Here is a 12643-nt window from a genome sequence, read left to right on the forward strand (position 1 = left end):
TTAGACTAGTTAATATACTTATTATCATGTTATATGAGTGTTAAAACAGGTTACACGCTATCTACATTACCGATTATGCATAAAGTCACAAAATAGCATTCTGTTGACTTTTTCTAAGCAAGTTTGACTCGACATTCGGACTAGTAAGAGTGGGAATCAGAGGGTGCCCTTTTAGGGGTTTAATGCCCACATGATTACCAACATATAACTACTTTTGATTCGACAAACCACTGGACCATTTGTGATTTATCGTTAAGTCAACCGTTAATTACGACGGATTGACTTCTAAGCTATAACTATGTATAAACCGAACTAAGAAAGGTTAAGGGTGCTTACCAAAGTCCTAAGCACGACTAGGGATGGCTTGGTTCTGCTTTGGAGCTCCAGAAGTCTTCAAAAATGCAGTTTGAAGGTGTGAAGACAGTGTCGCACATGAAGGCCTTTTTATAGTGAAAATTGGAGCACAAGATCATCACAACTAAGTCTATAATTGCTCATGGATGATCAGCAGCTGTCCCTGAGTGCTAGGGGACGTGTAGGGGGCGCCCATGCTGCCATAATTGCATCCAAGGTCGGTTAAAACAGCAAACAATGAACCTGTGCATGTTTTCTGCATCTGGCGGTCTGACGCGGCCCGCGTTAAGGATCAGGCTACCCTTATGCGGGCCGCCTGAATCCTTATGTCAGGAAACGAATCTGCACCTGGCTCGCGGCCCGCGTGAGCTTCCTTGTTTCTCTAACGCGGCCCGCCTGAGGCCTGATTTTCAAGATTTTCAAATCTTTTGCCATTATTACCCTGGCCTTTCGGTCCCGAAGGGGTAACTTTGCGTTTTGGGCCTCGTTTATTTACGAATAAGGGCCTCGCGACTTTTACCCACATCGTTAAGTCCCCGGTTAGTTTAATTACTATCCGAAAAGCCCTAACTTTCATTGTTAACGCTTCTAACCCCTCGCATACGAAATTGATCATAACTTTCTCGTTTTAAAACGGAACTTCGTGAAATTTATATCGTATATTCTAGTGAGCGTAATTTACTGTTACAAATCCTCGGGTATGTTAAAGGGTCACTCAGAGGTATAACTTAAACATGTTGACACAATTAACCCCTGTAGTTTGAAATCCCTCACTTTCTTCCGCATTTCGTTCCGTACGATCCATGATTTTTCCGTTTGAAGGTACGAGCATCATTTAGGGTTACTGTACAGTGTATTTATCCCTTGTTGACATTTTTAACCCTTGAATTTACATACTTTCAATGTTTGTTAACTTTAGTCCTTTATTCAGTATTTAACACCACGTGTAAACTCAAGACACGTGTCAATACATTATTGGACGCAAAATTTCGAGGTGTTACAGCTAAGCAGCAGATGGTTTTCCTAGCATCGGTTTTGGAATCGTATGAAAGCCTTGTAGCTGGGAAGATTGGCAACACCAACTTGATGAAAGAAGATTATGATCAAATAGATCCTGAAGAAATGGAACTGATCGACATAAGGTGGTGCATGGCCAGTGCTATTCATCGAGCACAGCGTTTCATGGAAATAACCGGCAGGAAGACAATTGGTGGACATCTACCAAGTTGGGCTTTGATAAGTCTAAGGTGACATGCTTCAAGTGTAAGCAAAAAGGTCACTTCAAACGTGAATGCAGAAACACATATGCTGATGAGTCTGAGAACCCGTTCAGGGAAGATTACTACAAGAAGGCGATATATCATCAAAACAAATCGGAGCCGCCAAGAATGAAGCAGATTGAAGAGAACAAAGAGAAATCTAGAGCTCTTGCGGTGATTTATGATGATGAGGGTTATGACTGGAGTGAACTGTTACCGGAGGAAGATGCGGTTGGTTACACTTTCATGGCAAAGAATGAACCTGTTCCGTGGAAAGACAACAGAACTGAAGAACAGAAGTATAATTACAGAAGGTTGTTGGCCACAAACAGAATGATCAGAATATCTGGTATCTTTTTGGAAGCAAAGAGAGCAAATAGATGGGATCCAGATAGGGAGTGTTATCTTGATCCATATGGAAACATTGCTATTGACCATAACACTCTTGATTTAGAGGCCATAATCAAAGAGTTAAAAGATGATGATGATTATTGGCAGAATAAATGGTGGGGAACTGGAGATGAGAAAGAGAAAGAAGAGAAAGAAAAGAAGGAGAAAGAAGAGAAAGAGAAGTAAAAGAAAGTTGATACTGGAATCATTGACACTACTCAGGAGTTGAATGCTGAAAACCTTGGAAAGATGGCTGACCAGGTGCTGGCAGCTAAGGCGATTGAGGTAGATTCTAAATCCGTCTCTGATTCTAAAAGCCAGGTCAGTTCAAACATGTCAACGACTGAATCAGGTAAGAAAGTCAATGGGGGATGTTGATTGCAAAAATTGCATCAAAGAATGCAAATTTTGTAATACAGTCACGTATCTCAACGGAAAGAAGGTTGATGATCTGACAACGAAAGTCAGAAACGTTGAGGATCAAATTCTTGATCGTGACAAGATGGTTAAAGCTTCAATTGAACGGATAAAAGAATTAACTAACAAAATTGAAAATGATAAAACTGATCATGAGAGGATTAGGCAAGAAAATGAAAAGTTAGTTCTTGAAAACCGTCAAATCACTGAAAAATTTGAGAAGCTTAAAAGCACAATGAAAGATAATGATGATCGAAATGGTAAAACTTATAAAGAAAATGTTCAACTGAAAACTATGCTTAGATTAAAAGAAGAATCAATCAACGAACAACTGGATGAAATCGCTAAATTGAAACTTAAAGTTCAAGAGACTGAAATTGAAAATGAGCGAATCCAGTTGAAGCTCAACAATTACAACTCCGCAAGTTTTGTTCTGCAACACATAGTTCCCAAACCCATCGGGAAAAACAAAGCTGGTGAAGATGTTTATTCTGATGGAACTGGGGTGGGTTTTCATCAAGTTCCACCACCAATTCTTGAAAACTATACGAAAAAGCAATCTGGGTTGGTTGAAGTTGAGGAAGAGAATGAAGTTAAACTTCCTGAGAACATTGATGTCACATTTTCTTCTTCATCATCTGATAATAGTGTTCAGACAGAGATTGTTAAGGGCACAGCTGAAAGTGTTTTGATGTCTGATTCAGCTGAAGATGATGGATGTTTTCTGGACAAATACATTCCGAAACAAAAGTCCAAAAACAACTTAAATGATGAACCTACTCTTGTCATGTACAAGATGTCGGGATCTGATAAGTTGTATTCGGATTCAGAGTTTCCAATTGAGAATGTGAATGTGAAAAAGTTAACAAATGTTTTCAAGTTGGTTGAAGTTGAATTGTCAGAAGTGAACAGTTTGAGTCAAACAAAGAGACAAATGAACTTTGAAAAAGATAAATCATACTACAAGAAACCTGTTGTTCCACCATGTTTTTATAATAACAAAAATCGAAACAATTGGTCGGGTGGTTATCAGGGTGGTAAGAATTATCAGAGAAGAAATGTTAAAAACAAGAGGTTTGTTGATGTGTTTGTGAACAGTTCGAGTTCACTTGCTGATGAAGAGAGAGAGATTTTTTCAAAATCGAATTAAGAATTCTTTGAGAAGAGAGTTTCACAGTCTCAGTCTGAAGGCACAATTCGGGTAGTTGATACTCGAACATGTTTCAGATGTAATCAAGTTGGTCACATTGCACGAAAGTGTACCAACGTGAAGCCTAAGACTGAAACTGTGAAGATTCAACAGAAGAAAGTTGAAGTGAAGGGTAAAGCACAAGTGGTTGTTGAGAAAAAGAGTGTGAAAAATGACAACATCAAAGTGAAAAATGAACCCGTAAAGAAAGTGGTAACTAAAAATGACAAATTTTACAAACGGGTAGCATTATCTCAACAAGTTTGGAAACTTAAAACTGAGAAAAAGATTTCATCTTCTGAGGATTCAATTAAGATTGATTATGATGCAAATTTTCCACCTCTGAAGGCTGAAAACTTTAAAATTCAAATTGCGAGAGTTAAAAGTGTCAAGGTTACACCCAAGGCTGATGAGGCTTGGGTGGACACAATGTTTGACTAAACAGTTTGAATTGTCGGAGCTTCCTTGATCGCGAAGCATGAATTGGCATCTTTATTGAAGTGTTTGAATCATTTTTGTGATATGTGCAGGATCTTCCGAGATTAGTCTCACGCTGGATTATGGACAGTGGAGCGTCTCGACATATGACAGGGAAGACTGCATTGTTGTATGATGTGAAGAATATCAATGGAGGTTATGTTGGTTTTGCGGGTAATCAAGAAGGTAGGATTATTGGTGAAGGAACGTTATTCAACGGGATTGTGACGTTTGAAAGAATTAACTACATTGCTGAGCTGGAGAACAATCTGCTGAGTATCTCGCAGATTTGTGACAAGATGTATACCACTCACTTCACTGATAAAGAATGTTTGATCTTGAAGCCAGGATTTGTTATCCCTGAGGAATGGATTATCATGAGGGCACCAAGAGTTAATGATCTATACGTATTGGATATGAGCGTAGCTACTACAACCATGGGACAGGCTCATTGTTTTGTGTCCAGAGCAACTGAAAAAGAATCGAGATTGTGGCACCAGAAGATGGGACATATACATCTTAGAAAAATGAATCACTTGGTGCACAATGATTTAGTTCTTGGAGTTCATGTCAAAGGTTTTCATCTGGAAGGGGAGTGCATTAGGTATGTTAAAGGCAAGCAGAAGAAAAAGTCACACCCTACAAAGCAAGTCAATTCAGTCTCAAGACCCCTGGAGAGACTTCACATGGATTTGTTTGGTCCGGTGAATGTCAAGAGTATTACGGGAGACAAATATTGTCTTGTGGTTACTGATGATTATTCCAGATTTTCGTGGGTTTCTTTCTTGAAGACGAAAGACGAAACGTTTGACAGTTTGATGGCGTTGTTCAAAAGAATTGAGAATCTGTACCAAAGGCGTATCAAAAGAATTCGAAGTGATAATGGTACTGAATTCAAGAATAGCAAGATGGAAGAATTTTGTGATGAAAGAGGTATTTTGCATGAGTTTAGTGCTCCGTACACTCCGCAGCAGAATGGAGTCGCAGAACGCAAAAACCGGACACTAATCGAGACGGCTAGAACTATGCTCGCAGATTCAAAGTTACCAATAAACTTTTGGGCTGAAGCTGTTTCCGCCGCATGTTATACGCTCAACAGAGTTCTCACTGTCAAAAAGTTCAACAAAACATGCTTTGAGTTAATTAATAACCGCAAACCTAATTTGAAGTATCTTGAACCGTTCGGGTCACCCTGTACTATTCTAGAGCCTTATGGAAAATTTGGTCCGAAGTGCATTGAGGGTATATTTGTTGGTTATTCAAGTCCTTCACGACGTGTCTTCGTTCCAAGTGAGAAGTGGATTATTGAAGCAACAAATGTTGAATGTCAAGGTTATACTATGCCGCCACAAAATCCAGGAGATTCATGGCATTATCATTATGACAAGTTGTGGGATTCATTTGACATGAGAGAAGAATCAGAGGAAGAAGAAGATTTCTTTGATGAGTTGGATATTTTGCGTGAATACGAGTCACAGCAAAGGTTTCCAGCTGAGTATTCGAAGCGACCATGGGAAACTTCAAATGACGATAAAGCAGGTCCTAGTAATGCTGGTGAACATGATGATGTCCAACAGAATGAAGTTGCTCAAGATAATCAGTCGGTTGAGAATGATAATCAAGAAGCTGAAAACATGCCAATATTTGATCATGGAGATTCAGATTCTGAGGGGGAGCAGATTCAGGATTTAAGTCAAACATACCAAATTGGTGAACAAGGTGCAAATCAAAATGTTACTAATCTGGAAGGCGATGTAGATGTTCCAAGCGAAGCAATGCTGCGAACTCTTTCATATCATCCAGAGGAGTTGATCATAGGAGAACTGCAATCAGGCGTTCGCACGAGACGTCAAATTGACCAGGGCCTTACATGTTTTTACTCTACAGTAGCACCTTTACAAACTGAATTTTCATTAAGTTGTTTTATTTCGTAGATTGAACCGCGAACTTACAAAGAGGCGCTTACTGAAGACTCTTGGGTCATAGCGATGCAAGAAAAGTTAAGTCAGTTTGAAAAGTTGGGAGTGTGAAAGCTAGTGGATTTGTCGGATGGTCACAGGAAAATCAATACGAAATGGGTATTTAAGTGTAAGAGAGACGACAGAGGAGTTGTTGTACGGAACAAGGCTCGACTCGTTGTTCAGGGCTTTAGTCAACAGGAGGGGATTGATTTTACTGAAGTCTATGCTCCTGTGGCACGACTAGAGGCAATCAGAATTTTCCTTGCATTTGCGTCTTGGAAGAACTTCAAAGTATATCAGCTAGATGTAAAATCGACGTTTCTTTATGGGAAGGTTAAAGAGGAGGTTTATGTCGGTTAGCCGTCGGGCTTTACTGATCCAATCCACAAAAACAAGGTCTACTTATTGGACAAACACCAGGCCCCGAGAGCCTGGTACGAGACTTTGTCTCAACACCTACTAGCCAACAGCTTCATACGTGGAAAAGTGGATGCCACTCTCTTCACTAAAGAAGTCGACGGTCATCTTCTGATAGTTCAGATTTATGTGGACGATATAATCTTTGGGTCGACAAATGAGAATCTGTGCAAAGATTTCGAACAGGTGATGAAGCAAAAATTCAAAATGTCATCAATGGGGGAGATGAAATTCTTTCTGGGTCTACAAGTTGAACAACTACCTGAGGGAATTTTTATTCATCAGACGAAGTACGTTCATGATATTCTAGAGAAATTTGGGATGTCAAGTTCTACTCCAGCTACTACCCCACTTGCAACAAATCATGGGATTCACCCAGATCTCATCGGAGACAGGGCCGATGAAACGTTTTATCGATCCATAATAGGTTCTTTGATGTATCTAACTGCTTCACGTCCTGATATCATGTACCCAATGTGCCTCGCAGCAAGATATCAATCTAACCCGAGAGCTTCGCACATGATTATTGTGAAGAGGATATTACGCTACCTGAAAGGAACTCCTGCATTGGGGTTGTGGTATCCTAGAACAGGCGACTTTACGCTCGAAGGGTATTCCGATTCGGATTTCGGATGCTGCAAAGTCAATTCAAAATCAACAACTGCAGGATGCCAGTTCTTTGGACCTAGATTGGTTACCTGGCAGTGTAAGAAACAAACTTCTGTGGCGCTATCTACATGTGAAGCGGAGTATGTGTCTGCTAGCAGTTGCTGCTCTCAGATCCTGTGGATACAGCAACAGATGCGCGACTACGGTTTGCAGTTTCTTAACACACCTCTTTTTGTTGATAATGAGGCCGCAATAAACATAACAAAGAATCCAGTACATCACGCTAAAACTAAACACATAGAAATTCGTCATCACTTTATTCGCGATTGTTTCGAGAAAAAGTTGATACGAATAGAGAAAATCCACACTGACAAGCAGAAAGCTGATTTATATACCAAAGCTTTTGATAAAACAGGGTTTAAATATTTGTTAAAACTGAACGGTATGAAGCTTCTTTCGGTGTCGGATGGCATTATTGGCGTTGATGAGAGTACTGTTGCGGATGAAGATGAGAAACAATCTGCAATGGTTTGTCGATTTTTTACTTGTTTTGGTATTTAGGGGGAGTAGATGTAAATAGTTTATTTTCAGAAAATACAAAAACAGTAAAAAAATGCAAAAATACAAAAACATGATAAATTTTCAAAATCCAAAAACAATAGAAAACTGAAAAAGAGTTTGTGTAAAAAGGGAAAATGATAGTACATCGGCTAGACAATTACAGTATGCTAAAGAATTGTAAAGAATAAATGAGTTAAACAGTCTCGCTGATGATGTGTCGATAGGTTTTCGCACATTTAGTAGATTTATTCGGGATATAAACCTAAAATTTCAAACTTGCGTAATTCGTGGGGAACACTACTTGGATATATAGGTAACCCCTGAAATCTCGTTTGAAAGGTCCCTTATTCTGAGATACTAGGTCTTTATACTCAGTGATATCTGGGGTATTATTCCGGGACTTCTGCTGAATGGAAGTTCTGACCTAGTCCCCGAATAATACTTTCCGCATTGCTTGAAATATAGCACCACCCTCAGCATAAAAAACGATGAAACATTGAAAAATGCTAATCGTGTGCTGTTGTAACTAAAAGATCCTCTAAAGGGGACAAACCGAAAAGTCGAAGCCGTCATCTCTCTGCGTATACGGAAGTATCGACCTGAGCTCTCACGGCCCTCGCATTTAACCCCTGACAGATATCATCTGTGGTATACTCACCTGTAAGACTGAATATTTGGGATTCTGGATACGGGAGTATATTCAAGAGGTGGGACACATGAATGAGCTAAGTTCATAAGACATCTAATCGTATCCTGAGTAAATTGAAATTTGTGTTAGAATTTAAGATGGATCAGTATATCGACAATCGAGGTGAATTGTTTAAATCTGAGTATGAAATAAAGCTTAACGGTACTTGTAATTTGTCTGAAAAGCTGATATGATTCCCTGACACGCTCACCAAAAATAAGTTTGTAAATAGTTTATTTTGTTTACTTTCTGCAATTTAAATTTCTGTATTTCATTTCTTAGTTTAGAACACTTTATTAAAATCCAAAAAGATTTTTCAATTCTGCTTTATTTTTGACAAACCAAAGTGGAGAGTTAATCGTTGGATTCTCAAAGATTGAAGCAGATGCAGGAAAAGTTCTGAGCTGAAGAATGAGGAGAGCTTACTTTGATAGAGTTTGAGTTGATGAAAAGTTAAAACAAGTTCATTAATTTGATGCTTGTTATTTTCAGAAAATGTTTGAAAAAGTTGAACAAAATCAGTTTTTTTTGTCTGAAATCATCCAAGGTCATTAAGTTGAACTTGGTAGCTTAATTGAGTAATCAGGATCATTAACTTCGACCTGAATACTTGAGTGGATTTCTAGGACTGGTAGACTGTGTGTTTTTTTTTTTGAAAAGATAAGTTTGTAATGTTTGATGTTTGAGACACAGGTTGTGGTCTTCATCATTCCCACGGCATCTAAGTGTTAAAGATTGAACCAGATCAAGACCTCAGATTCTAGCATACTGAGAGGGGGAGTCTGTGAAAGGGGGAGTCTGGATCAACAGTCAAAGGGGAAGTTTGAAGATAGAGCCAGAATAAGATCTGAACTTGTGAAGATAGAGTTTTTTACGATGAAAAGACAGAGTTGGAAAAGAGACCAAGACTGAAGACTCGGAGCTGAAGACTTCGTCAACATCCAAGGGGGAGTCTGTTGATGCACTGAATGTCTGTTAACTACGTCTGTATCGAGTCTTAGGTCTAGATAGGTTGTACGGAGTCGGAAAATAGGTGTTGTAAGTTTAGAGTGAGATTTCGCTCCAGATGACACTTGTGTCATTCTGAGCGAAATCATATAATTGTAATTTCGCTCCTGCATGTTTGTGATGTAATTTCGTTCATAGGTAGTTTAGGGGTTTCGCCCGAAATCAACACATGGGGTTTCGCTCCTGGTTGTTTGGAGCGAAATCAGAATAGTATAAATACCTTAGTGTGTGATTTCAGTTGGTAATCTGTTGGAGCGAAATCTAAGCTGAGGTGCTGCCGGATTTTTGTCAGAATACATTGTAAAAGCTTGGATTTCAGTAATATAAAGAGGAATTAAAGAGGAAAAGCTGTTGTTACTTTGTTTACACTGATTCCGCCTTTGTACACAAAGATGAACTGCCTTAACTGACTATTTAGGGTCATACAATGGTCCAATAGTTGTGAACATTGGTAAACTTGAAACTATGTCGGAAAACTTGTGATCTTTTGTTAAAATCATTATATCTATGGCATCGTTGTTGTTTATGTGTTTACTCATTTGGATGCAATGATTACCTTTCTTACGTCACACACAATACGCTTCCGCTACTAGCAGGGTGTGACACCTTGATACTTGTGGATTCTTGTTTCTTGATTCTTTATGCTATGTGAACGTTTAATCCATGTGTGTAGTTCCGCCTTAACAATAGTAGCGCTATAGGAAGATGCACCTCCCCATTATTCTCGGGGGTATTGTTAGGTGGATTCTATTTGCTTTCCTTGATGCTTGGGAAAGTGGTAAATGCATCAGGACACTTGGGCTATCACTTGGACTGCGAACACTAGCATGGCTGAAACTATTTTATCGTTTACATGATGGATATGAGTCTTTTAAACTATTATGCTAAATACTCAAACTTGTATACTTGCCAGTACATTATTGTATTGACTCTATTTTAATACATGTTGCAGGCTGATAGGATGCTGGATTCAAAGAAACTTGCTAGGATGCTGCTTAGAAACACATCTTAGTTAAACTAGAATTATATGAACAATATTTGAGATGCTATGTAATTTTTGATACTTGTGTATTTGACGTTTAGACAATTTATCTCGTGAAATCAATTAATGACTATTGAAACTATAGCGTTATGGAAACTTTTGAGCTTAGTGCCGCGCCCTGATGTTTCCGCCATCGGTTGGGGTGTGACAGTCGTTGATTTGGAGATCTTCGAGAGGAACTTGAAGTCCTTCTTCAGCTAGACACTTCCTGAGATTCGAGACATGAAACGTTGGATGAACGTTGTTGAGTCCTTGAGGTACGTTGAGTCGATAAGCCACCTTGCCAATCCTCTCGAGTTGTACATGAGACGTTGGATGAACATAGCGAGGGGCAAGTTTTCCCTTTTACCAAAACGAACTACTCCTTTCCAAGGAGATACTTTGAGTTGTACATGATCACCAACGTTAAACTCCAAGGGTTTGCGTCTTTTGTCAGCGTAGCTCTTTTGTCGACATCTAGCCTTGAGTAGAATGTCATGGATTTGAAGAATCTTATCCGCTGTTTCATGTATGAGCTCAGGGCCAATAATTTATTTGTCACCAATCTCATGCCAGCTAATAGGAGATCGGCACTTGTGACCATACAATGCCTCGAAGGGAGCCATTTGAATACTGGAGTGGTAGCTATTGTTGTACGAGAACTTGATCAATGGTAAATGCACATCCCAACTACCACCAAAGTCGATGACACAAGAACAGAGCATGTCCTCTAGAGTTTGGATAGTACGTTCAGTCTGTCCATCCGTTTAAGAATGAAAGGCTGTACTAAGATTCAAATGAAAACCCATAGCGGACTGAAAAGTTTGCCAAAGACGCGAAGTGAAACGACCATCACGGTCAGAAATGATGTCAAGAGGAATACCATGACGACATATGATTTCGTCAGTGTAGAGTCGTGCAAGCTTCTCAACCTTGAAATATTCACGAATAGGAAAGAAATGAGCGGATTTGGTCAACGATCAATAATCACCCAAATGCTATCGTGACCAGAAGGAGTGCGAGGAAGTTTGGTTATGAAGTCCATAACAATGCTATCCCATTTCCAAACGGGGATTTCAGGTTGTTCGAATAGACCAGAAGGATGTTGATGCTCAGCTTTCACCTTTGAACATGTGAGGCATTTAGAAACGTAGATGGCAATGTCTTTCTTCATCCCAGGCCACCAATAGGATGTACGTAGATCGTGGTACATCTTATCAGCACCAGGATGAATAGAGTATCGGGACTTGTGCGTCTCGTTTAAAATGATGAGAATTTATTACAAGAAACACACTTTAAACAACAATAAAACACAAAAGAATGGCCCAATCGCGAGCTGTCCAGGTCTGATCGCGGATTTGAGTCCCTGGCGGCCCGCGACGGGTTAGGAAGGGAGGCCGCGGGGCGCGGCGGCCCTGTGGCTGACCAATTGGTTATGTTTTTGACAACTTAGGTCCTTGTAGTTTCATGTATGCATGTTTTAAGGTAATTCGAGGTGTTTTAAGTATAAGGAACCATTCTTAAAGGCATGTAATGTAAGTGAATCATGAAAGTAGATATAAAAAAAGTATAGGCTAGTATGTTTGTCGAGAATACGTGTCGAATTTGCATAAATTGAACATATAAGTCACGTGTTTGCATGTTTAACGTGTTTAGCACAAAGTATGAACAAAGTATCACATGTTTAAGTAATCCAGGCGTATGAACAAGTATGAAACGTGTATAACATGTATGTAAAGAAAATACGAAATTTCATTATGATCCAAGTTTCGAATTTTACAATGATTACAACGAAAGAACGATTACAAGAATACAAGACTTCCAAAAATAGAAATACAAGCAAGAGTTTCTAATTATGGAAAGTACGAAATAACAGGGCGTTACAGTTCTAATCCTTCTGATAACTAAGCAATTAATTTAACAGAGTACAATACACATAAGTGTAAAAACCGAATCAAACTTTAACGAGAATCACGAGATCAAAACCACAACGTAGTTAACAAAGTATAGTCATATTCAGGCAGTACTTTGGCATCTGTTGATTGGTTTTAGATCGATTAGACATGTATCGTACCTGTGATAAGGGTTTCGTACACTTTTACGTAGCAGGGATCAGGGTTTAGGGGTTCGAGAATTTGAAATAGTAGAACGGGTGAGCGTTTGATCAGAGAATTCGATCGAACAGGTGCGAATGTTTCTATTCCAGACTGGCCTTTATATAGCCCAGGTAGGTTTCTCCCGAGCGTCACGGGAGGAGACAGTGATTCTTCCGCGTGTCGCCTGGAGGGTCAG

This window comes from Helianthus annuus, chromosome 11 (genome assembly GCF_002127325.2).
Source record: "Helianthus annuus cultivar XRQ/B chromosome 11, HanXRQr2.0-SUNRISE, whole genome shotgun sequence".
Lineage (NCBI taxonomy): Eukaryota > Viridiplantae > Streptophyta > Magnoliopsida > Asterales > Asteraceae > Helianthus > Helianthus annuus.